This window comes from Castor canadensis, chromosome 1 (assembly GCF_047511655.1).
Source record: "Castor canadensis chromosome 1, mCasCan1.hap1v2, whole genome shotgun sequence".
Taxonomy (NCBI): domain Eukaryota; kingdom Metazoa; phylum Chordata; class Mammalia; order Rodentia; family Castoridae; genus Castor; species Castor canadensis.
This window is the reverse complement of record NC_133386.1, coordinates 140,624,831-140,636,456: the sequence shown is the minus strand read 5'-3', so window position 1 is coordinate 140,636,456 and position 11,626 is coordinate 140,624,831. Positions and strand designations below refer to the sequence as shown.

The 11,626-nt window shown below is 37.8% G+C and overlaps 1 pseudogene; it reads right to left on the bottom strand.

Moving 5' to 3' along the window:
- Positions 1-10,146: 10,146 nt before the first annotated feature.
- Positions 10,147-10,977, bottom strand: LOC109699183 (olfactory receptor 51H1-like; annotated as a pseudogene).
- Positions 10,978-11,626: the final 649 nt, after the last annotated feature.

The window sequence follows — 11,626 nt, the reverse complement described above, 5'->3', positions numbered from 1 at the left end:
TTTAAATTATTCTTGTGGGCTTCATTGGGTCCTTTGGCATAGTTTATATTCATTTTCTTGGAGTCTGGATCTGAGTATCTGTTTTCTTCATTCCCCTCTGGTTCCTGTACTAATTTTTTGCTGTGGGGTAACTGGTTTCCCTGTTTTTTCTGTCTTCCCTTCATTGTCTTTGGTGTTGTTACTGTCCCTGTACTGTGTGCAATTAAGTATTTTCTAGCTTGTAATAATAACAATGGTGTTATTTAGAATGGAAGGGTGAGCAGAGATGGAAAGCAAGAAGTTAAAGAAAGGGGGAAAACAAATACACAGACAAGAAGAAGAAAACAGTACAGGGTATCAGACAAGAAAGTTTCAAAGGTATGAATAGGGAGCGTTAGTGTATTAATTGACAGTAAGCTGAACAGACATTAGAGAGACAGAGAGAGGATTGAAAATTGAAAATAAAAAAATAAAGATAAGAATAAAAATAAAAAATAAGTAAATGAAAGAAATATCTATATATAAAAATGAATTAAAGTAAAATGAAAAATAGAAAATTAAAAAAAAAAACCCAAAAACCTCCAAGTTCAAATGCAATGAAGTTTCAGTCTTAATAATTTGGGCGTCCGTCTCAGTTTCCAGTCCTGGAGATGGTGCCCCAGATGTTGTTCTGTAGTTGTCTCATCAAAGGGGACGCATAAAGTAGAACAAAACTACACACACAAAAAAAAACCCCACCAAGTGTCCCAAGTTCAAATGCAATACAGTTTCAGTATGTTTTTCAGCATGCAGGTGTAACTCGGTTGTTCTCTCATCAAGGGTAGGGAGAAAAAGAAAATAAGGAGTCTGGAGACAGTTCTGAGAATGGTATCTGCAGCTGTGGCTTGCCTGCCCGCTGATGTCAGCCTGCTGTTGCTGGTGGCATTATTTATGCAGATCTCTGGGATGAGCTTAGCACTCACCTGGCCCTGAAGGCTTTGTTTGCTCAGAGTTCTCCTGTGCAGGAGCCTCTGCTATAAGCTTCCCCCTTTCCAAGCACACTGGGAAAGGTGACACTGCACCTGTGTTGTCAGGCCTGTGTGTTTATTTACAGTTCATGTGGGAGGTGGGTCTTCCTCCCTCTCCTGTGGAGTTTTCCTCCCACCGCCACTTTCACAAGCGTTCCTGCTCCTGTTTACTGGGTGGTGCTGCTGCTCCTGCCAGCCACCATGTTTGTTTGCAGTTCACATGGGAAGTGGGTCTTCCCTCCTCTCCTGTGGAGTTTTCCTCCCTCCGCCACTCTCACAAGCTTTCCCAGTCCTGGTTGCTGGGTGTGCACCCCCGCTCCCTCCAGAACCTCTCTGGCCAGCCCAGCTTGTTTATTTACAGTCTGGGAAAGGATTCCCTTCCCCCAATCTTCAGTTCTCAGGGTGCCCCACCCTCTTTCTCATGTGTCTTTATTGTTCTTATTTCTTATTACTCAGTTTCTCTTTTATCCCAAGGTGGAGGTCAGTCTGACCAGGGGGCTATGCTGCTCTGGCCCAGGCTTGTTTGTGGGAGTACTGCAGTACCGCAAAGCTCACTTGGTCCGTGTCTTCCCAAGCCATCTGGGCACGGGCGACTGGCGGCCCAGGGGCCCTCCTGTTTTCTCCGTTTAACGTGAAGTGGAGATTCTCTGTGCCAGCTGGAAGTGTGGAGGGTCAAAGTTATGCCTCTTCTCAGTGATTATGCCTGCAAAGTGTGTCTCCAGGGTCTCTCCAAGATTTCACTGTAGGAGGCTCGCTTTCTGCTTCCTCCCTCTAGTCATCATCTTGGAATCTCCTCCTAGTTCAGTCTTGTTTACTTTTCAAAGAACTAATTCTTTGTTACACTGACTTTTTGTGTTGTTCTTTTATTCTCTATTTCATTGGTATCCACTATGGTCTTAATTATTTCTTTCTGCCTACTAAGTTGGGGTTTGACTTGTTCTAATTTTTTAAGCCCTTAAGGTGCGTCATTAGGTCAGATATAAACAATCAGATATCTGACTGTTTATTGTGAGTACTCTTATATTTAAATTTTCCTCTTAGATTGTCTTTACTGTATCCCAAAGATTCTGATGAATTGTATTTTCATTTCATTTGATTCTAGGAATGTCTTAATTTCCTCTTTGATTTCTTCAATGACCCACTGATCATTCAGATGTATATTGTTCAATCTCCATGTGTTTGTATAGTTTCTGTAGCTTCTCTTGCTATTTATTTCTAATTTTATTCCATAATAATCTGATAAGATGCATGAAATTATTTCAATTTTCTTTTTATAGTTGTAAAGATTTGCTTTATGGCTTAAAATGTGTTTAGAGAAATCTCATGGGATGCTGAGAATAAAATACATCCCAGAGCTTTTGCATAGAACATTCTGTATGTCTGTTAAGTCCATTCAATCTATTATGCCATTTTATCTCTGAAGTTTCATTGCTGATTTTTTTGTCTGGATGATCTATATACTGATGAGTGTGTGGGTATTGATGCCACCAATTGTTGTTGTATGTAAACCTATCTGTTCACTTATGTCCTGAATTGCTTATTATATGAGATTGGATGCACCAACTCTTTTTTTTTATTGTTTTATTATTCATATGTGCATACAAGGCTTGGGTCATTTCTCCCCCCTGCCCCTACCCCCTCCTTTGCCACCCACTCTACCCCCTCCCTCTCCCCCCCCACCCCCTCAATACCCAGGAGACCATTCTGCCCTTATCTCTAATTTTGTTGAAGAGAGAGTATAAGCAATAATAGGAAGAAACAAGGGTTTTTGCTGGTTGAAATAAGGATAGCCAAATAGGGAGTTGACTCACATTAATTTCCTGTGCACGTGTGTTACCTTCTAGGTTAATTCTTTTTTATCTCACCTTTTCTCTAGTTCCTGGTCCCCTTCTCCTATTGGCCTCAGTTGCTTTTAAGGTATCTGCTTTAGTTTCTCTGCATTAAGGGCAAAAAATGCTAGCTAATTTTTTAGGTGTCTTACCTATCCTCACCCCTCCCTTGTGTGCTAAAGCTTTTATCATGTGCTCAAAGTCCAATCCCCTTGTTGTGTTTGCTCTTGATCTAATGTCCACATTTGAGGGAGAACATATGATTTTTGGTCTTTTGGGCCAGGCTAACCTCACTCAGAATGATGTTCTCCAATTCCATCCATTTACCAGCAAATGATAACATTTCGTTCTTCTTCATGGCTGCATAAAATTCCATTGTGTATAGATACCACATTTTCTTGATCCATTCGTCAGTGGTGGGGCATCTTGGCTGTTTCCATAACTTGGCTATTGTGAATAGTGCTGCAATAAACATGGGTGTGCAGGTGCCTCTGGAGTAACCTGTGTCACGGTCTTTTGGGTATATCCCCAAGAGTGGTATTGCTGGGTCAAATGGTAGATCAATGTCTAGCTTTTTAAGTAGCCTCCAAATTTTTTTCCAGAGTGATTGTACTAGTTTACATTCCCACCAACAGTGTAAGAGGGTTCCTTTTTCCCTGCATCCTCGCCAACACCTGTTGTTGGTGGTGTTGCTAATGATGCCTATTCTAACAGGGGTGAAGTAGAATCTTAGTGTGGTTTTAATTTGCATTTCCTTTATTTCTAGAGATGGTGAGCATTTTTTCATGTGTTTTTTGGCCATTTGAATTTCTTCTTTTGAGAAAGTTCTGTTTAGTTCACTTGCCCATTTCTTTATTGGCTCATTAGTTTTGGGAGAATTTAGTTTTTTAACTTCCCTATATATTCTGGTTATCAGTCCTTTGTCTGATGATGCACCAACTCTTGATGCATCTATATTTACAATCATTATATCTTACTAGGTTGTTGCATTTATTGATAAGTATTGACATTCTTTATAGCTTATAACTAGCTTTGGCTTGAAGGATAGTTTGTTTTATGACTATATCTACTCCTGCTTGCTTTTAGATTCCATTGGCTTGGTATGTTGTTTTTCATCCTTTCACTTTCAGCCTGTTTGTGTCTTTGTCAGGGTGGTGTGTGTCTTGTAGACAACCAACAGGTGAATCTTATTTTTTAATTCAATAGGCCATTCTACATCTTACAATTGGATAGTTAGGACCATTTACATTTAAGGTTGTTATTGAGAAGTATATGCCAGTTTCTGTAATTTTGTTGTCTTTTTTCCTGTTCATTTCTTTCTCCCTTATCCATCTTAGGAGTTTGCTGGCTTACTGCTTGGAACATGTTTGATTCTTTCTTGATTCTTATGTGTTCATCTGTTCCTCTTATGAAATGCATTCTTTCCTGAGTTCTCATATTTGTTACTATCGTCCCTCCTCATCTCTGTGCAGAATTCCTCTAACTTTCCTCTACAATGCTCACTTAATGTCCATGCATTGCTTTAGTTTTTGCTTATTCTGCTACCAACTCTCCCCAACCTTCTGAGTGGGCGAAGCAATCAAAATAAAGCAGTCTGTGGTGACTGGGCGGGATACAGGGCTCTGACTGATCCTGTACGTCCTGGTCTTTTGGTCCTGTCTCTGAGCGCTTGGCTCATACTTATGCACAGCTGGTCTCTCTCCTCTTACCAGAGTTCAGCCTGGTGTTCCCCTTCCTCTTCATTCTGTGGTACAACTCACACTTCCCACCCAAGTAAATCCATGTAATGAATCTGAGTCTAAGTCACTCCCAGTTTCCTGGATCTATATTGATTCTCAGGGTAGTTGATAGTTTAGCCAGTAGAGAGGTGAGGCCTTTGGTGTTTGGAGATTTTATTTTTCATACAGGGTCTTATACTCTGAAATATTTGACTGTAAGACCTCTCCTAAGACAATTCCCCTCCATGGCATCAGTGAGCAAGCTAGGAAGTGAAGGGACCATTTTGCCAGCCTCTGCTTACCACATGGAATGCAGAACTTTCAACTCAAACCTTGTTTCTTCAGGGTGCCAGCTTGCATACCTGTCAGTATTTATTCTTAAGTCTTTGCAAAGGTTAGAGACAATTTGAAAATATGTATATATAATACATTAATTTCTCTTGAAGAAGAAGACAGATTTAGGTAGCTATTAAAATAATTTATTTTTCTTGCCATAAAGAATAGAAGTCAATAACCTTATTTGTTGTTTGTCATGTTTAGTAGTCTGTTTGTGGAATTAATTTATGAATAAAAGTGCAAAATATTTTTTATGCTGGATATTTCTTTTTTTGGGGGGGCTGCACTGGGATTTGAACTCAGGGCCTCATGCCTATGCAGGCACTCTTAGTTCTTACCCCTTGAGCCATCTGCCAGACCTAAAAGTGCAAAATATTTTTATTTTGTATAGCAAAAAAAGTTAGTTAAGCATGGTTATTTGCTGCTTGGAGGCAGAGATCAGGAGAATCATGGTTCCAGACCAGTCAGGTAAAAAGTTAGCAAGATTCTATCTCAAAAAATAAACTGGATATGTGACAAGCACCTGTAATCCCAGCTATGAAGAAGCCTAAGTAGGACACTGAGGTCAGAGGCTAACCCTGGAAAAAAATGTGAAATCCTACCTAAAAAGTAATTATAGAAAAGCAGGGGATGGGGGGTCTGGAGGCATAGCTAAGTGATAGAGCAATGCCTAGCAAGCACAAGGTCCTGAATTCAAACCCCAATACCATTACCAAAGAAAAATTAAGTCTCTGTCAATGTGTCTATTTACACCATTTGCAGGGAAGGGCAGTCTAGGGCAGTTGTGTTGCTTATATGTATAATTGGACAATCACAAATCGATTTGCTCATCATTTTATTTTCAAATTTATAGCATGTTATTTATATTTCATGGTTTGTATCTGAGAGTAGATTTGAATTATACCCTTAACACTAACTGCTGACCACTGATAGACAGTTGGTGATTATGGCTATGATAGGTTTACATTTATTTGAAATAAAAAAAGACATGAGCCTTAGAGCCTAAATGTTCATATAAACATTCCACATCTAAGGTATATAGTTGTTCTCCCCAATTTTTTCAATGATAAATCCTTTTTTAATTCGCATATAAATATTTCTACAGGGGACACATTGCAACATTTACATATGTGCTTAGAATATATCTTAATTAGATTCACACCCTCCATCCTCTACCTTATCCCTCTTCCCACATTCTTAGGTTTCATTGTTCTATTTTCATATATGAGTACAAAATATATCCACCATATTCACCTTCATTCATCCTCTCTGTTAATCCCCCCCACACTGGTACTCCTCCTGAACAGAATCTGTTTTACCTTCTCGTCCTTCATATTTTAAGTGTATATTGATTTTTTTCAAGGTGGTTTCTCTTTGGCATTTCAGATATGCATATATTGTGCTTTAATCAGATTAATCTCCTTTATTACTTTCTCTTTATATGTTGCCCTGCTCCATTATTCAACAGTTTACAGTGCATTACATTGTACTATCTTCATACATAGATGCACTGTGTTTCACTGTACATCATTCTCTTTTCTTCTCCCACTTAAACTTAATTTGATGTACTATTTCCAAGGCTGCTTGTTTTCTTCCCCATCCTCCAGCAAACATTCTCCCCTCATTCCAGCCATAGTCAAAATTCTGATACAAAAGTGTATCTTATACTTGTAATTGGACTAAAGTGTTTACCATGCACATGGATGGCAGAAGCACATCAAAGAAAGAAATAAGGACTTAGCTTCTGATTTGATATGTGTCAGCAGTCAGCATGCTTTTACATGTTGTATGAATAGAGAATGTTTATAACTTTAAATATAGAAAGTCGTTATTATGGGAGGGAAGCCAGAATTATATCTGAATTATGTGGTAATTAAGGGATAGATAGATATTATGTAAGGGTTGTGTAAAAGGATAGACAGATATATAGTCCATTATTGTACTAGTTTCAAAAAGCTAGAAGAAAGGATTTTTAATATTTTCACCATAGATAAATGATAATGTTTGAGACAAGTATGTTTAATTTGATTTCAACATTGCACAATGTACATATGTATTGATATGTCACATGGTATACTATTAATATGTATAATTTTATGTTTTGCATAATAGTTAAATAAATTTCACTTAAACTTTAAAAAGAAGAAAAGAAAAAGAGAATGGGGAAGAAAGAGAGAGATTTCTACAAGCTACATTGTAGAGCCATTAACACGAATGGCATTTTGGAAGAAGGATTACAGAGATAACAGAGTGATGAGGAGACATGGAGAAACAGCCTCATCATGTGTGAGAGGAAGTGGTGAAGGCAGGTGAGGAAATGGAAGATAAAAGTAGAAGATATGGAAAAGTGCCATGAAATTAGCAAAAAGTTTAAAAACAAAATTGAAAATATTTGAAATTTATCCAAAGAAATTGAACTGAAGAATAGTTCAGAGAAAAATATTTGATTTGTTAGTAAGAAAGAGATCTGAGCTGTGGAAACATAGTTTTCATGTAGCAATGGAGCTAAAGTCAGCCTGCAGGGGCTACAGAAGGCCTTATTGGGTCAGGATATGGGACATGTGCAGGGTGCTTATAGAAAGAAGTTATATTTTTTAATCTTTTCACCTCATAGCCCATCACAAAACAAGGGCATTGGAAGGATACAGGATTCTGTTCACAATTTTTTAACATTATAAACATATTCCTTGCATGTTTGGCTTTTATCCTTATTCTAGAATGCAGTATGGTTATGATTTATGGTTATTGACCTGTACAAGCCAAATTTTTTTAAAAAGAGGACCATCTCCCCTGATACATTTATATTTTACACTTATTTATTCAAAATTTAAATAGGCACTGCTGTAATATTGTATATGGTAACACATTAAAATAATATTTTTGAAGGATGAGATAAAGTTAAATGCAAATAAAGTTCTACTAGTTTCTCCTCATAGAGACTGGATTATAATAGGCTGTCCTTGAGATACATGTTCTCCTTCCAGACAGCATCAGGGCTTTGGCTGATGCAGAATTATACTTCACAATTCCCAAACATGATTTGGCTATTGTGAATAATACAACAATAAACATGAATGGGCAAGTATCTCTATTGGATGCCACCTTTAGTTCCTTCAGGTCTATACCCAGGAGTGGTATACCTGAATCATATGGTAGTTCGATTTTTAATTTTTGAGGAACCTCCATACCAATTTCCATAGTGGTTGAACTAATTTACATTCCCACCAACAGTATATAAAGGTTCCTTTCTGTCATATGTGGAATCTTGAGAAGGAGGAGGAGGAGGAAGAAGAGCAAGAGGAGGCAGGAGGAGGAGAGGAGGAAAGAAGAGAGAAGAGGGAGGAGGAGGAGAGGAGGAAGGAAGAGAGAGGAGGAAGGAGGAGAGGGGAGAGGAACTGGACGCTGTGTTGAGCAAAATAAGCCAAGCTCTAGGTTCCACTCATTTGTGGAATCTAGACTTAAATAATGATGATGCGGTGATGATGATGACATATTATTATTATTATTATGTAAAATAATATAAAAGGTGACCATCTGAGGAAAATCAACGGGAGGGGGGAGAGAGAAAGAAAAGGATACTAAGGGGTGAAGGGGACTGAAGTATGCCACAAACACACGCACATATGAAGACAGCACAATAAGACTCACCCAACACTATTTGAAAACAGGGGTGAAGGAAGGAGGTAATAAGAACATCATGGAGGGGTGCACTCATTCAAAGTATACTTTATGCATGTATGGAATTATTACAATGAAATTCCTTTGTATTATTAATATATGCTAATTCGAAATAAAATAATTCTTAAAAAAGAAACTGCATGACCTATAACAAGTCACATAATTGCTCTGAATCTCACTTCCCTCCTATATAAAATGCTGATAACATCTAGTTCTAAAAGTTTTAAGGATAATTCATGTAGTAATACATAACAGCTGCTAGCATTGTCACTTAGTATTAACAGATTAAATGAGATGCTCCAATAGAATATTACTTGCCTTGTATGCATATTTCTTTTAAGAGAAATATTCTAGGAATTGGACAGAGAAATTCATATTTCTCTGTGACCCCAGGGTCTAACACAATAGCAGGCATTTCATTAGTGTTGAATAAGTATTTATTGAATGAATAAATAATCCAGCAAATTGGTTCCGTGATGCTTAACACAACTGTTAAAACAGACATTAATATTCATGCAAAACCATGTTGAGTTTGACATATTCATCCCCACACATGTGTATACCACATTCTTTTGTTCAATTTTTATTGGTATATATTAAATTGTATAACATGGGGTTTCATTGTGACATTCCCACACATGCATATAATGTATTTTGATTATATTCGCATTCTTAAATCTCTTTCTTGTACTGAGAATTTTCATTTGCCTTGCACAAGACCCAGAAGAAATTTCTACTCTGTAAAATTTTATTTTATCATCTAGTACACAGCAAAACTGGTGTCATTCATGCTGAGTCAAAAGAGTAAAGGCAGGAAATGTATTAGTGTACTAAGCATATGACAGAAAAACTGGAACTATGTTAAATCTGTAGAGAAGTGATATCACTTAAAAGAAAAGGTACACATTAGGATTCAAACATGAATCTTATTTATTTTCATCATAGACAGCCTTCACCCATAAATACCTAGACATAAAGATAAATGCTGTTTGATCCTATAACGGTTTTCTTTTCTCTATTTAAGAATAAAATATTTCACATACCCAATTCTTCAACATTACTATAGGACTTGTTGAAACTTTCTTAATGCTATTGTTATTTAATTGATACCTAAAGAAAATACTGCTTAGCCTTACAAGAATTGGCCAGGTATAGTGACTCACATCTGTAATCCTAGCACTCAGGAGGCTAAGACAAGAGAATCATGAGGTAGAAGTTAACCTGAGAAATATAGTGAATCCAAGGCTAGCCTAGGCTATATCGTGACACCTTGACTGAAAAAACAGTAGAATAGACATTCATAAGTTATAGCTGTCTAAACAGATAATTTCCAATAATAAAAATATGATGTTAATTAAATTGGATATTGTAATACCAGATATCAAATTCATACATTTGAAAATACAATATGTACAGAAAAATGACTATATCTGACAAGCCTTGCCTACTTCTACATTTTATCAGATGTGCAAAATTTGATTTCACCATAACCGCTGAAAATGGAAATATTAATTCTTCCATTGTCTATTTATTCTGCATATTACATATGATTTCATTCCATGAGGCCCTGTTCTTTCTCCTCTGGAACACTTGGATGATTCATCTTTGTATCTGCTTGGTCTTCACACTATAGACAATGGGGTTTAACACAGAGGGGAGGAGCAGGTAGACATTGGCCATGATCATGTGCACTACTGGTGATAAATGTTTTCCAAATCTGTGGATCATAGTCGCACCAATTAGAGGAATATAGAAGAGGAACACAGCACAAATGTGAGAGAGGAAAGTGTTGAGGGCTTTGAGAGGCAATACCCAGCACAGTCTTCAGGATGATACATAAGAAAAGAGAGTGATAAGAGCATTGAGCCCCAATGTAAGGATGACAACTATGAGACCATAGAGGCTGCTGACACAGGTGCTGGCACAGGTTAGCCGCATTGCATCTTTGTGAAGACAGTATGAGTGAGATAAGACATTGGAATGACAGAAGTGCAGGCATTTTGTAAGAAAGGGCACAGGGAAGACTACACAGACTGCCCAGGTGAGGACAGTCACTCCAGTATTTCCAATAACACCATGGGTAAGGACAGAAGCCTAGTGCAGTGGGTCTCAGATAGCCACGAATCTGTCAAAGGCCATGGACACTAGGATTCCAGATTCTACTCCAAACCCATGGATGAAGAGTGTCTGTGTGATGCATGCATCAAAGGCAATCTCAGGGGCACTGAACCAGAAGACACTGAGCTTAGAAGGCAATGTGGAGATGGACAGACCAGTATCAGTCAGGGGCAAGATACAGAGGAAGTAGTACATAGGCTCATGGAAACTCCAATCTACCTTAATGACTGCTAGGATGGTACCATTTCTCTGGAGGGTTAGTGTGTAGAGACATCTCAGAGGAAAGGCCATCCAAGGGTTCTTGTCTGCCATTCCTGAGATACTGGTCAGAATGAAATCATGATGGTTGGCATGGATGCATTCAAGTTCATCATGGCATTCTTACCTTTAGATGAGGCTGGAATCCCCCATTTAGCTCACAGTGTCTAAATCGAAAACATAGTTTCATATGAGATAAGTAAAATGATTAGTCATAGAACAGCAAAGGGAAGCATTCGATTAAAACCCATTGTCTAAGTGGTTCTTGTACCATTTCATCCTTATGCTTCTTAGACAGTTCACATGTGTTAATCTTTCTTTTCTTAGATTTAATTTGTTAATCTGAAAAGTGAGGCAAGACTAAACAGTGTTTATACAGTACAGAACTGGGAGCTCTCCTTGACAGTTCTCAAGGTTTAGCAGAAAAGAAGCAGCCATACCTAAGGTCTTAAGTAACAGAACATTTTACTAAATAATAGTAATTTGGAAACCCACCAAACTCACAATTCCATCACCACATATGTACCTACACGTAATTCCACTGCCATCCCAAATGCACATCCATACAAATAAATGACTGTTCAACATATGTGTTTATGTATACATATGTAGATATGTATGCATATATGCATGTTATATATTCTTCCACCTACCCAGGTATTTATGCCACTGTATTTTAAATAGACTACATAGGCAGATAGAT